At 39.2% G+C, this 18302-nt stretch overlaps 1 protein-coding gene across 1 annotated transcript in view; it reads right to left on the reverse strand.

Annotated features, from left to right (window-relative positions):
* gal3st3 (galactose-3-O-sulfotransferase 3) overlaps positions 1-17766 on the reverse strand; it is a 57152-nt gene extending 39386 nt beyond the window's left edge. The window contains exon 1 of the mRNA XM_041779897.1: positions 17558-17766. The gene's annotated coding sequence lies outside the window, so the exon portion shown is untranslated. The remainder of the gene's footprint in view (positions 1-17557) is intronic.
* Between the last annotated feature and the right edge of the window lie 536 nt (positions 17767-18302).

Genomic DNA, 18302 nt, shown 5'->3' on the forward strand with positions numbered 1-18302 from the left:
GGCCTCCATTTGTGCAATATAGTTATTCTTCAAGGATTAAGTTTAGGACAAAGGAATGCATTTACATCTGGGTGTCCTCACGCTGCAGGAGAACGAATGTGTGCATGCTCGTGTGTGTGTGTACCTGTGTTTGGCTCTCTGGGACTGTGCTGTTAGGACGCAGCCAGGCTTTCTGTAATGACCTGATAACAAAGACCCCCCCAGCCAGAAAACGGATTAATTAAGGGGCCAGACTTGAACCTCCAGGGGAGGGCGCCCTCTGTAACCCCCTCTCTGCCCAAAACACACACACAAACACAGAAATGTTTAAACACAGACGCTGGTGTGAATAGATAAAGCACAATGCACACAGACAGCAAGCGAGCAGACCTCATAAACTCACAAACTTTTACAGGGATACACAGGTTAACCACCGCATGGACACACTCCAGTCTGGCCCCCGCTGGTTAAACCCTCTCTCTAACAACAGCAGGGTCTGTGGAAACACCTTTAGCACTTTACGGAGGTTTTTACTCGCCTGCCTGGGCAGGTCAGCACACTCATTAAGCGCCTCCTGTTTATTAGAGCAAACACCTCGTTTCAGGATGAGAGAGGTGAGTGGGGAAAACTGCGGAAATGAAAGGAGATGAATCAAAAGGAAATAGCAAAAATCTAATTCAGAGGCCTGAGTCAACTGTGCTTGCTATTAATCATAGTCCTTGGAAACAACTGATCAAGGTTTCGTGCAATAAGCTTCCTGAGCTGCACAGAGAAATGTGGTCTTTTAAAAAATTAGCAACAGTAAAAATCTGAGGTAAAATCCCTCTGATGTGCCAACAAATCCCAAGTAGTGGTGGGCGGTATCAATACCGTCACTGGAATGGATTTTTTCAACACTGTCATCACCTTTTTAAATGAAGCTTAGTGTAATTTCAAGCAGGAAGACTGGTTCATTTCCATTCATCCTGTCATTCATTCACATTTCTCCTTTCTCTCTTTTCCTGCTCTGGCTGATCAGGGCCAGTGTTAATTTTGGCAGCTATTGTTAATTTTAGTCTTAGTTTCATTCTTTAAATGAAATGCATTTTAGTTTTAGTCACATTTTAGTCATTTCTATTCTTTTTAGTTTTAGTCTAGTTTCAGTCAACAAAAACAAAACATTTGGTCTAGTTAGTCTAGTTTTAGTCATCTTGACAAAAACTAAACTTTGTTTTTGTCAGCTTTAGTCATCACAGATCTATTTTTGTTATTCTTAGTCTAGTTTTTGTCATGGAAAAAAGGCTGTCAACGAACATTTTTAGTCACAGTTTTAGTCGATGAAATTCACACTGATCTGGGCGTCTACTCACTCAAGGTCTGAGCCAATCACCCTGCTGCTGTCATATTTTAAGCTCCTCAGAAGTCCACTTCTCATCTTTTCAACCTAGGGTTGCAGTTGCAAGAAGTGAAGACAGAGAGACTTATACCTTAATTTTTGTGTTTTAATGCATTATCTCTTTTAATTTTGTACTAATGTGATATAATACCGTCACCATAACCAGCCTATGATATCTAGGCCAGATCACCCAGGCCCAATCCGAACTACTACCAACCTCCAAATGAATTCAAAGCAGTAATTTTCCTGAAATACTGAGGAATGGATCAGTATTCAGCCCAAAATCACCTCAAGATTGCAGCGTTGAACAAAAAATAGCAATGCATTCGTCAGCTCTACTCAGGCCTTCAAGGTGTCCTGGATTAATCCCTGTCCCAGTGTTTCAGCTTTCACCTTGTGGGCTATCTCATAAGAGGAAATATGATGCAGTTCAATGAAAAAGGCCTTCATCTTTTTTACAAGCTCCACTTGGAAAAGGCAAAAAGAAACACACAATCAGAATCTGACATCACTGTAAAGCTGCTTATTCTCGAGTGTATTTCTTTTAAAAATTTATTTTTCCAGATCTGCACCAGATTCTGATTCTAAGGAGTGACCTCCATCTTAAAGTATCTGGTTTCTGTATCATTTTAAGCGATGGATTCTGTAGATATCGTATCGAATGGCTTGTTGTTACCAACCTCTAATCACGCCTGTCCCTACTGAGCAGTCTTATTTGTTCCCCTGGACACTCGTGCTTTGTTTAATCGAGCCTTCTGTGCAAAATAAACCTTGTCCTTCTTTCTTCAGAGGGGGGTTGTGTTTCCTTTGGGTTCATGAGAACAGACCCAACAGGTAAGCCACCCCTGGACCAAACATTCAGTCTGACTACAATGAAGTCTTCAACATGCTAGCACATCCACGCCCTCATTTCACGCCGGGTTCAGCTGGGACACAGGACAGAAAAAAACATCAAGCGTTGGAAGAATTGAAGCCAGTTTTAAAACATGACATCTGGTGCATGTGCATGCCAATAATTTACTCTAATCCCATTTAAGGCATAATCTCATTATAGGAACAGTTATGTAAAAACTTTAATCCGATTATCTCAATCAGAATGAGTGGGATAATCGTAAAATGACTGGCATATATTAGTCCTCAATGTTTTTGTTCCTAAAATTAGAAAGAAACATACTAAAAGGCCAGAGTGGAAGCTTTCCTAAGCCTCAGTGTTGGCTTTAGCTTTGCCCAGTAGGTGTGGTTCTCTAAATGTTTTTCACTATTTACCCACTTTGCACATATTTATTTGGTCTCCAGATTTTCAACTCTATTAGGAAAATTCATTCACACTCCATATTCCTTTCTGTGTTTAAGAGTCACTTTCATCTAAGTTGATATAATTTATTTTAAGACCAATCCTTTGTACAACAAATTAAATATTTAAATAATAAGCTACAATGGACAAACCATACTCTATAAACAGAATATACGTATAATGCTTTTATTTTGTATTGTACCATATGTATCGTAACAGAGAGTATCATATTGTTTTTAATTCATGGCATCATAGTGTTGTACTCAAGCCCACAACATCAGAGACCGAGACAAGACCATGACTTTTGGGGGTCGAGACCAAGACCATAAAAATCCATTTTAAAAACCCATGACAAGGTTGAACAGTTAGAGAGCATTCTCTCTTTAATTTTAGTTTTCTTTAAAAACAAGGTGTCTGCAACTCTTTCAAAGCACAACATGCAAAAATCTCAAATCTTAAATTTGTTCAACCAACTTCTTATAAAATTTTAATCCTTGTACGTGTTTAAAAGCCTCTGACAAGTCTGGAATTATTTTAAATATCTGAAAATGAGATGTTTATCTAGATTTGTCAGGTGAATGAGGCCTAAAGTAAGTGTTCAGAGGTAGTTCTGACTAGAAATCAGATGGACTGATGTCTGAGTTTTTGCAGTTGTAGCTATTTGTTGTCTATTTAATGAAGTCGAAGAATAGCAGCAATAGAACATAACTGATGGAAAATCCAGAGTCCGGCCAGCCCGAGACCAAGAGGGGTGAGTGGAGTGGGTTAAGGTCATATTTCTTTTAATTTGTCTGATTGTAAAGCACTTTGTACCACTTTGTCTTGTAAGAAAAGTGCTATATAAATAAAGTTTGATTGATATCGTATCGTATACTGTTGTATAGTGTTTTATCCTATTGCACAGTAGTAATGTAAAATAACATAATGCATGCATTCATCATATCATATTGAAATCTGTTGTGCAGTGTTGTATTGAATTGTATCATCTTGTAGTGTCCATTATTTTATGGTGCGTTGAGTCCTGTGTTTTATTCAAATTTTGTCATAGGAAATTATAACCTAACATAACTTAGCTGATGTACCATATTTCATAGAATCCTGTCGTAGCGTATTGTATCAGATTTTACCAATATTGGTGAAAATAAGTGAATTGCAAGTTTTTTCCCTAAAATTGCGATTGTGATTTAGTATGCGACGATGCCTAGGTCCCTTATCTTATGTATTGATCAACAAACACAAGCAATAAATCATTCTATATTATAACAAAATTACAAAAATTTAACTGGTAATGAAAGATTCAATCTATTTAACTCAAATAGCAAATTTGATATTGACTGCTATACTGAAGGGGGTGATAATAACAACATATCTCCACCTTTAATTGCCCAGCCCTAGTTTTTACTGTCTCATATTTAGAAATGCCAGACCTTGGATGACAAATTCAGATGGTCCTGATAGTGTTGATAATAGAAAGTCATAATACATTTTTAAAACCTTATAACGAGCCATTTATTTTGTGAGTGGTCATGCGTGGGATAGAAACAAAGGTTTAATTCAAAGTTGTTTTTTTAGATAAATTCCCCTGTCTGGCAGCTGTTACTGTAGGATCAGAATTAAATGATATATTTTTACATTTAAAATGATGTCAGAGACACAATGATAAAAAAAAAAACAAGTTAAACTTATGCTGATTTAATGATTTCAATTCATCAATGCAAAGTGAAAACATGAATACATATCATTACAAAGACATGATAAATAATATGCTAGATATTTCTCAAAATGAAATGTCTTCTATCTAAAAGTAAATAGATCTGCTTAACATTTGTAGCTTCCTTACAGTGCCATGGTGGAAAAGCTATAACCATTATGTAACAAATAAGCTATTTGATTGATATATAATAATATAAATCTTAAGAATTACAGCAATCAAAGTAATAGCTACACAGAGAAAGAGCATGCTAATTAAAATACTAAACTAATCCTCTTACAATGTCACATCATCAGGTCTTTTCTGAGCAATTTCAATTAAAAACTCGGATACTCTCTCACCTTTCTGAGACTCTTTATGGGACTCTTCTTATTAGCAGCATGTCTGAGTAAACACCTCTATTCTGTGGTTCACTAAAAAAGCACAGATTAGGTAATAACAATGAAAAATTAGCTCTAAATCTAGTCTGATTGTTGAACCAACCACAAGAAGAAGAAGTGAGCTGCGATGCTCCGAGTACTAATAATAAATAATGCATTTCGTGTTGTGCCAAACAGCAGGGACATCCAGATACAGGCCTTTGCTCCCATAATCTTCTGGCCCAGACCATTTAATCCTGGGTCTGCTGGATTCTGTCTGTTCCACATCTACAAGTAGATGAAAACGTTCGCACCAAGGGCAGCTCCGTCCCTGGAGCCGGGCCCAGACCCCGACAAAACCCCACGTCCATCTGTCTTCATCTGGCACCAGCGGCCACAGACGGAACCGAGGCTGACACGCAAACACAATAAAAGCCTTTCAGATTTCTGACAGGGGATAAAGGGTGATTCAGAATAAATATTTCATCATTTGACATCATTTTTGAAGCCTCGTTAGAACTGGAGAACACGACATGCCAATGTCTCTTACTCTGCTCTCCGGGGGATCGATTTGACTCGATAATAAGTGACAGTGGAGTGAATGAGGGTCATTTTAAGCTTTACAAACTCCTGATGTGTATGCATCACCTCTAATCTCACCTCTAATCTGAACGAGCATTTTCAGTGTGCACGCCTGAGCACGCACAAGCGTCAGAATCAATTTGGTCCCACGCCACGAAGAGGCAAAAATGCACCTTTGCACTAATGCATCAAAGTGGCTGAAAGTTGGCCTGAGTTGAGTGTTTGTTTGTGGGTTTGTGTGCGCTTCTGTAAGAGGAGCAGCTCACGTCCGGCTTTAACCCAGCAGGAGATCAAGTGGACGGTGTGTGGGGGTGATGGCAGCCGGGGTCAAACTATGAGGTTTGTTAGACATGGAGCATTAATCCCACTCTGGCTCACGTCCACATGTTACAAAATGAATGCAAACACTCACACAGAGACACACAGACGTTCCCTTGGTTCTTGCGGTGAGCTGAGTTGTAAATTTTTAATCACGCAGGCTCTAATCAGTCCGGCTCGCGGTCCATCTTAAACACAAGTCCTGACCTCTGCTAACGTGCATCAAGAAGACGAGCGACTGATGCTGGCAGCTTCATTGGCAAACTTCACATCATCCCGTGTCTAATCTATGACAAATATGCAGAGAAAAATAAATTCTTTATCCGTCCTCCATGATTTTCCTTCTCTCATTCAGAGCTCCGTTATTTGCCTCATGTCAAGTCTCGTCATCATAAGCAAGAATCTAATCCCAGCTGGCTCGGCGGGTTCAGCAAAGGTTAAATAAGGGATCAAGGTGAATGCTGTCAGTTTTTCAGAAAATCATCCTGACGTTTCAAACAGCACACAAGCAGTAAAAAGTACAACCATCATTATACATCAGAGTTAGAAATAATGATGAAACCCCCTGGCAAAGGTTACTAAGCTAAAGATGTTTTTAAAAGCATTTTGCTTGACATATAGGGCCAAACAGGCGAACTACATCAACTACATCTGAACAAAAACAACTGTCTGCCCTCCAACACCATGAAAGCGTTACATTTCCTGCTGTGAATGTGGACATTCAGCTCACAGACCTCCATAGAAAGGCATCAGAAATGTTGGTTTTCCTGTCATTTCATTAAAATTTATAGTTATAACTCACAAAATAACATGCATTAGATAGGCAGCACTGAAATGAGATATCCTGAGAGGTCAGAGAGTGATGAGTTTTCATCTGAGCTGACCCAAATGGACCAAAGTATTTGGCCACATTTTGAATTTTGAATTCAGGTGTTTCAATCAGACCTGTTGCCACAGGTGTATGAAATCAAGCTTCTAGCTATTTGCAAGCATTTGAGATCCTAAATGTGTCACTCTTAAGAGCTCAGTGATTTTAAGTGTGGTGCTGTGATTGATGCCAGATGGTTGGTGAAGGTTCATCCCTGCTGGATATTCCACAGTCAACTGTGAGTGATGTTATTAGAAAGTGGAAGCGTTTAGGAACAACAGCAACTCAGCCAGGAAGCACAACACCACATATAATCACAGACAGACGTGGATGGTTAGTAATGCACATGGTGCGTTAAAGTCACAAACAGCTGAGGAGCCCTGAACTTCCACTGGCATTAATGCAACAACTGTGCTGCAGGAGCTATGATACACATAAAAACGTAAAGAAATCACCTTCTGTGAACATGAGAGTGAACCTGTGATCACCTCCAAAAATTGCCAGAAATTAAACCTTGTTTTTGAGGTATTTACTGACTAGCTTGTTCATTAATCTCTTAGACTAGTTGGGATATTCTGTCTGGAGTCATTTCTCTCCTGTTACTCACAGACAGTTCTGCCTTGCCGACACAAATCAGGGCTCAAAAATCCACCACTTACATTAATTTTTTGGTTAATGATGCTCGGACAGAGCTTAAGCTTTAAAAAGGAAGAAACACACATCCTACAGGTAGGACTTTAATAATAAAATAATATTCATTTCAGTACAACACTAGTAAGAAGCGCCTGATGTAGAGATGAGAATCGAAATCCGGTACCGACATGGTACTGCTACCAACACATCCGATACCTACCGGACTGAATTACAACTTGGTGTCAATGCTTCATTTCAATACCTTTCCATCCCAAATGAAAGGCAAGAAAATCCTTATGGAATTTGTGTGATTTACATGTTAAGTTACACCGGTTTCCTTTTCTTGTCTCTTTCTCGACTATATGGATATTTCTGTGAATCATTTACGATACCCAGACAGCTTTTAGCCTCCCACTGACTTTTGAAACACCTTTTCCTCTCAAAAGTATCGAGTCAGGCACCGTATAAAAAGTATTAATTTAGCATCATTATCGGGAAAAAACAAACAAACAAACAATAGCTATCCCTAGCCTGATATCAGTACCACAGCAGCGAAACCTAGAAGTCCTCAGTACCCAGTATCAGGTCATTTCTTGTTCTTAAATTTCAATCATTGCAAACAAAATCTGCTCACAGTCTTCACCCTGCAAAAACACTGTTAACTTTTCAGTATCAAAACACTGCCGGTGTACTTACACCATTTAGACCTTGTTATCACTCATGATCTAACTGAAGCGACTATTGATGCACAATATTTATTTGCACGATATCTGGCAGATATGAAAATTCCCGCTGATATTTACAACTGACTGGTTATCGGCCTGACCGATTATTGATGTAGATATGTGGCTTTAGGCAATTAGCAGCATTTTATTTTACTGACAATCAATGAAGTTTATCAAAAAAAGTCCACTACTTTGGTTCCACTGCAAAGTCTGTCGTCCCCTCTGGCTTTATTCATACTCTCCAACAAATACTCTTTCTACAACCCAATCTGATTCAGTAGACCGGGGTGTAGCTAGGAACTTTGGGCCCCTGGAAAGAAAATTAAACAGGGCCCCCTTAGCCGACCAGCCAAGCAAAAAAAAAAAAGTGTAATTTTACCAATATCCAAGCATTTTAATGTGTTTTTGAACTATAATTTCATTATATCGATGAGCAATATTTTAAGATGGATTAAAACTATTTGTACTATTTCTCTCACATTATATTATGTTTATTAGCCTATTCCCAAAGTATGACACAATACACCATTTTAACTTTCTTACCCCCATACTAGGAAAATTCTTACAATACTGCATATATATTTCTTCATCACCTTTGGCTCTTCATGAACCTCTCCTCCAATTCACAGCCCTCAGAAAAAACCCTTAATTTTCCTCCTTTCTCCTCCTCCATCATCCTCATCTTGCTCTCTATCCATTCTTTCTTCTCCTCCATGTTTGCTCTACTCTATTTGATGTTGACCAATTAATTTAGTGGCTTTGATTCAATAATGATGATAATTACGAAGAAAAACATAAAAACAAATAACACACTTTTCATTCCAGGCTTTCAAAGGCCCCACACTACTCAGGACCTGGGTAATCAGTACACCTTTTCCCCCCTGTCACACCCCTGTCACTAGATGTCACATTAATACCAGCCATTAAAAACGTAAGCCTGGGTACCACTGACAAAGGCAGATGGCATCACTTCCTGTTTTCCTGCTTCTGCTGTGTTGCTCTGTGCGTTTCTAATGCTGATAGGGCTAGGGCTAAATTCTTATTTTTCCTTCATTTTAATTATCATGCAGTTTAACTTTGCCACATTAAGTTTTTTTGTATGTTATAATAAATGCATATCTGTTCCAAATATTAGTTACCGGTCTCAGAATCTGTCCAGACCTATGTCATCTTAAGGCTTTCTCTTTATTCATGATTCATTCTTTATGCTTTTACTTGTGTTTTAAGGAGTGAAATCTGATCATGTTTTCATCCTCAGACTGTAAACTGTGTCCCTAGTACATTCTCTAAATTCCACTTTTGCACTCTTGTTGTCTCTCACAGCAGCTTAAGATTAAAATATGAGTCAGGATCTGGAATTTTTTTAATGCTTAAGCACTTTTCAAAACTATATGGATTATTAAAATAATGGAGATTATTCCATTTTAAAGTACTGAAAAGTACCCATGTGTTGAACATGTTGAACTAACACATAACATATGTTTTATGATTGAGGTTATTTTACTACGCCCAAAAAAGCAAGCTCAGATATTTCTCATAGGGAGTTTAGAGTCTGCTGCTAAAGGTTACTCAGGCATTACTCATACTGGACTCTGAACCAATAAGAAACAGCTTGAAGCAATATCTGCAAGAGGCCCAACAGTGTCTTGGACAAACGGAGGAAGTTCTGTTACATACCAACATTTCTGAGTCATTTTGCTCCCTTGGAAGCAGTAAACAGAGCAGTCTTTTTGGCTCGCAGCCTGAAATCTACCATCTTTGGTGACACTGTACAGCCAGCAGCTTCTGAGCTGTGTATCATCATCTCACATTGTATAAATAAACCCTTTTCCCCAGAGCACCAGCCTTTAAAGGGCACCCTGCGTCCAAAAAGACTCTCATGATGAGCTTTAACATGACGATGCAGCAAGTCTTAGTCAGCACAACGCACTTTATCATATTGACTTTTTCAAGAGGCTTTGTGTGCGCCTCTGTATGCACAGATGTGTGTGTTACTGTTCCACCCTACTCCTCCCCTCCTTCACCTCTATTGTTATTATTCTCTGCATTGCTATTCTCCAAACAGAGCTCACATTCATCACCCGGTCTTGTGCTGTTCTTGTGGACGTGATGCCAGAGGAAACAGAAACTTCTCCAGGTCTGTCCCTGCTGTGCTTGTAAATGACTTGCTGCAAAAAAACGGGTTTATTAAGTCACGTCGCCTCCCTTTTCCTAACCTACATACTGATGACAGGGAGGAGGAGAGGGACGCACATGAGGAGACTAAACAGATGAGTAGAAGAGAGGAGAGTAACTAATTCAGACTGATGTATGGAATAGAGACAAGCCAAGAAATGCTTGCATTAGAAAAATGCATTTGCCTAGTATGTTTAGTGTTAAAGTTAAAATGCTGTTGTGATCATGTCAGTGTCAATATTCGTATGTTAAATCTGTCCAGAGCCTGTAGAGATTTAAATGTAAATCCTTGTGCCTCTTAATTGTTTGATTTGTAGGGAAAGTTATCCAAAGTCTCAGAAAAACTTTGAATTTACCAAGATATGCAAAAGAACGTCAAGTCTTAGATTTGAAGATCTTAATAAGCAACTTTTTGCATTTTTTAAAACTCATGTTCGATCAGTTATGGCATCTTTTTATGTCCATCTGCACTTCTCTGTTTCTGTTCTGGGCTTTTTAACCCTTTTCTCAGCCTTGAGGGCTCAAGGTGTATCTAATTTTGTTGTTTTAGCCATAATGTTAATGTTAAAATAAAGTATTTTTCTTCGTTTGTGCTGAAGAAAGAATGCACTCACTGTTTCTGTTAGTGGGTATTTTCGCCCGTTTTTTACCTTGAAGGATCTTTGTGTAGGAGTCTCTGTATTTGAGTGTCTCCTGGGTTTTTTGGTGATTTCTTGAGTTGATGCTAACTGTTAAGGATGCACAGTATTAAGGACATAGTGTCAGTATAAACAGATATGAGCAATAAAATTAAATTATTGCATTATCTACTGATATATCAACTGTAAATATCAGCCCATATTGGCTTCTGTTAACTCTAAAGAGTGTTCATCAATGTTGTTGTTCATCCTTGCGAGATATAAGGAATAAAGTTTTAGCTCTGAACTAATATACTGGTATTGATATCAGCTTAAATGAATTTGTAAATATCAGCATATTGGATATCAGCAAAAATCCACTATTGTGCATCACTGTTTCCAGTCATGAGTTTTTCAAACGGTTTTAATGCCTTCAAGCAGTGGTTCTCAACTGGTCCAGCCTCAGGACCCACCAGAGTCTTACCACAGATCGCGACCCAGGTTTCCAAAAAAAATTTCAACACATTTAGTTAAATGAATGTGTTGCAATTTGGAGTATGATTGGACCAAAACACTTGATCAAAAAAGAAAAGGGACAAAAATAACACATTGTTTACCCTCTTTTCACATCATTATGTGTCAATTTTTGCTGATTTTCCAGAGAACTTGAGAAATTACTTCATTATCAGGGGAAAAGAAGCCATTTATTGCAAGGAGATAAATGAGTTGAAATATTGATCAAACATTTAGATTTACCCAAGGATGAAATAAAAGGTATTGGTACATGTCCAATAAGGACTGTAAGACTTTTGCCATCTTTTTGTTTCAGACAGTGGACAGCAGAGTCAGAAACAAAGACGAGAGCGGGGGAGAGACGTGGGGTAAAGGGCCCCAGGCCGAGTCCAAACCCGGGCCGGCTGCATACACGTGGCCCGCCCCAAACCACCAGGCCACCTGCGCCCCGCCACCATGTTTTTTGATGGAAAAAAAATGAATATTTTCATGCATTATTAATTTTTGTTTAGCATCCGATTTAAAATTTGCTGTCCTTTCGAGTCACTTGACATTGTCCTTAATGTCTCGAAAGGGTAGTAAATTTTAAATCGGATGCTAACCAAAAACTAATCATGCAGCAAAGTCAATATTTTGGCTACTCATTGACATGTCCGAGCTGGATTTATAAATAACGCCTCAGCCATCCAACATTTAGTTTAAGGAGGATATTACATTTTTTCACTTTCTTTCATAAAAAACAACATTGACTTTAAGTAATCAAACTGGCATGTAAAGGGTTAAAATCCTCACAATGATTGAATTTTTGGTGGTTTTCAGCACAGCTGAAGTTGTTTAAGAGATTTATGCAAAAAAAAAGCAGAAAAAATATTAATCTGTTAAGTTTTTATTGCAGTTTTTTTGGAAGTGGACATTTTTGTCCTTAATGGCTTTAAAGGGTAGTAAATTTGTTTCACAGTGTTCCCCTGACCTGTTAGAGCAATTGAAATTTGAATTCCAAAATTTGCCTTGAAAGAAACTTTGTTGCAAAAAATTAGACCATATGGACTGACACAGCCAAAATGGTGAGCAGAGAAAGACGAAAAATTTGCCCAAATGGACAAAAATGTCCCCAGTGACATTAGCAGCCACACTGAGTTTTATGCTTTTTTAATTTTTTTGCATGTTTAGTATGTAATTTTCTCTGTATGCCAAATATGGTCAAAATGACGCCATCTGATAGAGAGTAGTAAAAATTGTCAACTCCAAGGCAAAAGCCCAGATTGACACCCAGATATAATAAAATGCATGTATTATGCTTTAATGGAAGTTAGATCAAGAACTGCTGTTTGAATGGGTTTCAATGGTGCATTTTTAACAGCTTGAGAGTAACTCTTGTTTGTAGGCAGTGTATTTTAGACTTACTGTAGGAGCTGAGCTGGAAATAAAAAAATCAAAGAAACACTTTCTTGCCAAAATTGATGCCATAAACATGAACACAGCCAAAAATATCAAATATGAAGAATGAAAAGCATGTATAATGCACACAACCTCCCCTAAGGCTTAAACGCACAATATGTAAAATTCTGCCAGCAGGGGGCTTTCAGTCGACAAGATAACACAATCTGATGCGTTTAGACCAGCACTGCCCTTCTCTTCTGTCCATCATGTTCAATAAAACTGTTTTTTTGTTCATTTATACATTTCTCGTAATGAGGGAGGAAAGCACTTAATAGTGCACTTCCGTGTTCGTGCTGGAAGCGGTCCTAGAATGCACATGCGCTCCAGCATCACTTCTAGCACAAAAGCCAAAGTGTACTTTTAAATGCATTTCTCCTAACCTTGCAAAGCAGGTGGATTTGCCAGAATCCATGTCTGTCATCAGGTAATCAGTCTTGCAAAGCTCCGATCGGAAACAGACCGAAGACAGGTCTGGCCAATCAGCGCTGTTGGAGGAGAACGAGGTGGTGGTTACAGGTGGGGTTAAGTTGTACTGGAGGCCATTAGCAATGACTGCCACTGGTGTAACTATTGTAAAGTGGCAGTTTTATCACAGCTGCACCACATTTCTTTATGAAATAAGAGCAAAGAAAAGCACTGAGAGCATTTCATGACTGAAAGATGCTTTTGCTGTTCTCCTGACCTGCTTAGGCATGGGTTTGCAACTGCTTCCGGTGGGGTTAAGTTGTACTGTAAGCCGGCGTACACAATAGCTGCTGTCACTGTAACGATTAGCACAGACTTGGCTCAGTCTTATCAGAATTGTGCCTCAAATCTTAGTTAAAACAAGAGCAAAGATAAGTTTCATCCACATTGTGTTTGACTGTTCATACGCTACAGCACCAGTTTGAATCAGAGCTGCTCATGTGTACAACCTCATTTTGTCTTGTTGATCTGATTGGCCTGTAATGAATGTGACATTCAATCACCTATGAGAATTTTATAAAAAGTTCTGCCCTTATGGGACGTGTCCTAGATGAATGTGAAATATATCTAATGCAATGGATATCTAGAAAAAGTCTATCTGGCGAGTCAGGTTCCATTTCTCCCTCATTCTGGGGAATTCTCTGTCTTTGAAATGTTTGAACCACTGTAAGACCTCAATAAAATATAAAAACATATTTACTTTTATTTTATTTTGTTTATTAATCGCTTCGAGCTGACATCTTTCATTTGCTTTTCTTTGCTGACAGAATTATCTTTTCTCTGTTTTTCTTGTCATGGGTTTTTTCACCCCTTTTTTGCCTTGAAGGCTATTTAGGTGAGGAGTTCTCCTTATCCAACCTGTGTGTCTCCTGTATTATTTATAATCTGTGCTAGCTGTAAACCAATAATGACATCGTTTTGGTCTTTCCTGGCAGTCATATGGCTCCTCGGTTTGTGTTCATGGGTTTTTTCAACCCTCTTGAAGGATCTTCAGGAGGTCTGGTCTCCTTTTTCCATTTAGATTGGCCCCTGTTTAATGCTTCTTAATCGCTGATAACCCCTCATAGCTGGTGACATCTTCCATGTTTGTGCTGATGTAAGTATGCCTCCTCTGTTGGGAGGGTTTTTTCACCCTTTTTATGTCTTACAGGATGTTTGCGTGGGAGTTTCTCCTTATCCAACCTGAGTGTCTCTCTCTAGAATGTTTTAGTTTTGATGTATTTTGCATTTTATACTTCTGAATCGATGTTAGTTGTCAGTCAGTTATAGTCTGTTTTTATTGATTGTCCGTGCTGATGAAAGGATGCCTCCTCTGTTTCTGTCCATGGGTTTTTTCACCCTTTTTTACACCTTGAAGGATGTTTAAGGGGGAATTTTATCCTCTTCTGTTCCGACTGTCCCTTAGTGTTTTGCTCTTTTTCCCTGTTTAACATTGGAGTTAAAAAACTCAAGCAGTTCATTTTTTGTCTTCCACCTGCTCCAGAAAAGAGATGCCCTCTCTATTTATGTTCACGGGTTTTTCACCCCTTCCTTCAGCCTTGAAGGATCTTAAGTTGGAATTATTTACTTTTTATTAGTAATTCTCTCCTTTGTCAAGTCATCAGTCAGTTACGACTTATTTTTTATCGTCCATCTACGCTGACAGGTGCCTTCTCTGTTACCGTTTATTGGTTTTTTCACCCTTTTTTCGTCTTGCAGGATGTTTGCGTGGGAGTTTCTCCTTATCCAACCTGTTTCTTGTTTTTTGTTTTTTACCTGTTATTTTTCATAGTCACTGCTCAGCATCACTGATGACATCTTTCTTAAATTTCATGTTTGTCCATTCTAAACGAAGAGCGCCTTCTCTGTTCATTAGTGTTTTTCCCCCTTTTTCAGCCTTGAAGGATCTTTGGGGAGTTTTTTTTTTCTATTTCCCACCTGTTTGTCGCCCGGAGTTTGTCTTTTTATCCATATCACTCATGTTTTAATCATTATTAACTAACATTTAGATGTTTCATGTTTTCGTTGTTGTCCAGTCCTTGGGTTTATTTTTTCCTCCTTTTTGCCTTTAAGGATTTTCTGATGGGTGTTTCCCCTCATATAACCTACAGGTCTTCTTGATTCCCTTTTTGCTTTGCCTTTATAATAACTATCCCAATAATAACATCTTTTTTGTCCGTCTACGCACGAAGAAGTTTACTTTTATGTCTCTGTTCATGTTTTTTTTCTCCCTTTTTATCTGTCTTGAAGGATGCCTGTATCAGAGCCTCTCCAGAATTCTTGTGTTTTTCTTGTATTTTGCATTTTATGTTTCTAAATCGATGTTAGTTGTCAGTCAGCTGCGACACCTTTTTAGTGGTTTTCTGTGCTAAGGAAAGGATGCCTGCTCTGTTTGTGTTCATGGTAATTTTCACCTTTTTAAACCTTGAAGGATATTTAAGTGGGACTTTCTAATTTTTTGTGTTTTTCAGGTTGACATTTCCATAAATCAACTATGACGTCTTTTTATGGTCAATCTGCGCTGCATGAGCGGTGCCTTCTCTGTTACTGTTTATGGGTTTTCACCCTTTTTTTCATCTTCCGAGATGTTTGCGAGGAAGTTACTCCTTTCATCTTGGGTTTTTTTGCCATTTAGGTTTCATAATCAATCCTAAGTGTCAATCAGTGATAACATCTTTAAGTTTTGTGCATTTCCATTCTGAATAAAAGGTACCTTTCTCTAGTCTGGTCCTTAGGTTTATTTTTCCCTCTTCTTTGCCTTTAAGGACTTAACGATGCGTGTTTCTCCTTATATAACCTACGGGTCTTCTTGATTCCCTTTCTACTTAGCTTTTATAATAACTATCAGGATTATGACATCTTTTTTGTCTGTCTATGCATGAAGTTTGCTTTTATGTCTCTTTTATGGGGGTTTTCTCCCTTTTCTCTGTCTTGAAGGATGCCTGTGTGGGAGTTTCTCATCATCCAACCTGAGTATCTCATGCATTCTTAATTTTTTTTTGCCAGTTTTGTATTTTAATTGATTGTTAACTGCTGCCAATCAGTGATGACATCTGTTTTGTCCATCTGTGGTAGAAGAAGATGCATCTTGCTTGTTAATGTTTCTTTCCTTTTATACTCACTGAAGGATCTTTGTGTGGGAGTTTCTCTTTTCCTCTTGGATTCATGATTTCTTTTTAAATCACTGTTAACATCAACAAGTAATGACTTTTTTTAGTTATCTATGTATGCTGGAAGAAGTTTGATGTTTTGCTCCAGTCCTTGTTTTCCCTTTTTTCTGCCTTAAAAATGTTAAGGTGGGAATTTCTCATTATTCAACCTGAGTATTGAGGGGGGGTTTTGCCTCCTTTGTCTATGAACAAGATTTTTTTTTGCCTGTCTGCGATGGAAGTAGATTGCTTGTCTCTGCGGGGTTTTCCTCCTTTATTCTGCCTTGAAGGATCTGCAGTGGGAATTTTTTTTCCATATGCAACCTGAGTGTCTTCCCTGCATTCTTGATTTTTCTCACCATATAAATAGACCTGGTCTGACTTGTTGCAAATGCCCATTAAGTATGTACACCATAAACTGACAGAATAAGAAAAATAACATCCCCATGGTTAAATCAGTTACACCAGCTGTGCGTGTATCTTATTGCTCTGCTTTGAACGCGAGATCATCATTTAATTCAGTGCTAAAGCTCGATAAAAACCTGGATGACATATTGACACAATACTTAATTGATCGTGCAGCATGAAACGAGATCAGATGGAAAAAACTTTGCCTAACTTACATCCAGCATCTAACTCAATCAGCTAATGGAGAGGAATCAAACCTGCGTCGTGGAAAATATTGAACAATTGGGCTTACTCCCTCTCGCAGAGTGCAATCAAGCTCAAGATATAAATAGTTTGTCATTAATTATTATCCCCCCTCCATCCATCCATTCATCTCCACATGAGGGGTCCACACTGATAATCTCGCGAGGTTAATCTCTCGCGTGCAGTTTAATTAATTTGCCGGTGTGGTAAAGGTGTTCGCACTCCTAATCTGGCTGAACGGGAGAAATCAATCATCCCGGCAAGCCTCGGGCGCTCAAGGAGACGATAAACACCCCCTCCCCTCTCTCTCCCCTCATCATGCCCCCTCACACACATATGAGGCTTGTCACGGGACATAAACAACAACAAAAAGCCTCCTTAAAAGGTCTCGCACCCTCCAAATGTGGGCCAGTTTAGATTGGATTTGGGGGGATGAAATCACTCCGCCGCGCATCTACACAGTCTCCTTAGACAAAGTGCCCCCTTTTTTTATCAATAAATCCGCCTTTTCCATTTAACGGCGCGGCTGTCTGTGTTTTATAGTCCCCGTGTCGTACAAAAGGGAGCGCGAACACAAAAATAAACACTCCTCTTGTACCACACCGGCCCCGTTTTCTTTCTAAAACCACCCCAGTATGTCTACACTAACTCTACAATGAGGATTAAAGGCGCCATGTAGGACAAGGATGCCGATATAACACAATGGGAGCACACCGTCACCCACCTTTGTCATCCCAGAGCTGTGATGTGATGAAGCGGTCGTGGCGGTGATTTCTCTCCTAGAAGGGGCTCTGTGGTCCCGGTCAGCCGGCTGCCTGCCCCCGCTGTCCTCCTCCCCTTCTCCTCCTTCTTCTTCTTTATTTTTTTTTAAGGAAAGCCTCCGCTCCTCCTCCTCTTCTCCTAAACTGCCTCCTCTTCTTCTCGGTGAGCTGCTCGTTCAGGTGTCGCAGGCAATGAGGCGGCAGATCTGCTGTCTGTCTGTCATCAGAGGCTCCTCGCGACTCCTCGTGCTATAAAACCGGGGGACGGTTGCCCTCCTCGCGCTCCCTCTCTCTCTCTCTCTCTCGCTCTCTCTCTCGCTGTAGCCAATGCGCGCGCGTCTCTGCCTGTGATGATGCTAGAGGGACTCGTGCTGCTTGTGCCGGCGGTAAGAACACGCGCACACTAAAGTACGTCGTCCTCACGTAAAACATACGCGCACTTTTTGACAACAAAACCACACACTACTTGGATATATGAATAAATTATAAGTACATAAATTAAATCTCTAATGCTTTGCTTTTCTTTGTAATCCAGGGGAACATCCATATTTTTCCTCACAGTCACGGACATGCATGCAAACACTGCTGCTACTTGATGACATACTGTTAGCTAGCCTCTTTAATGTTTTTATCCGTAAAAGAATAATGCTAACAAAGTTAATTTGAATTTGAACTGGGGCCTGACAGCAAATTGATATGTAAATGCAT

Source organism: Cheilinus undulatus, linkage group 22 (genome assembly GCF_018320785.1).
Source record: "Cheilinus undulatus linkage group 22, ASM1832078v1, whole genome shotgun sequence".
Taxonomy (NCBI): domain Eukaryota; kingdom Metazoa; phylum Chordata; class Actinopteri; order Labriformes; family Labridae; genus Cheilinus; species Cheilinus undulatus.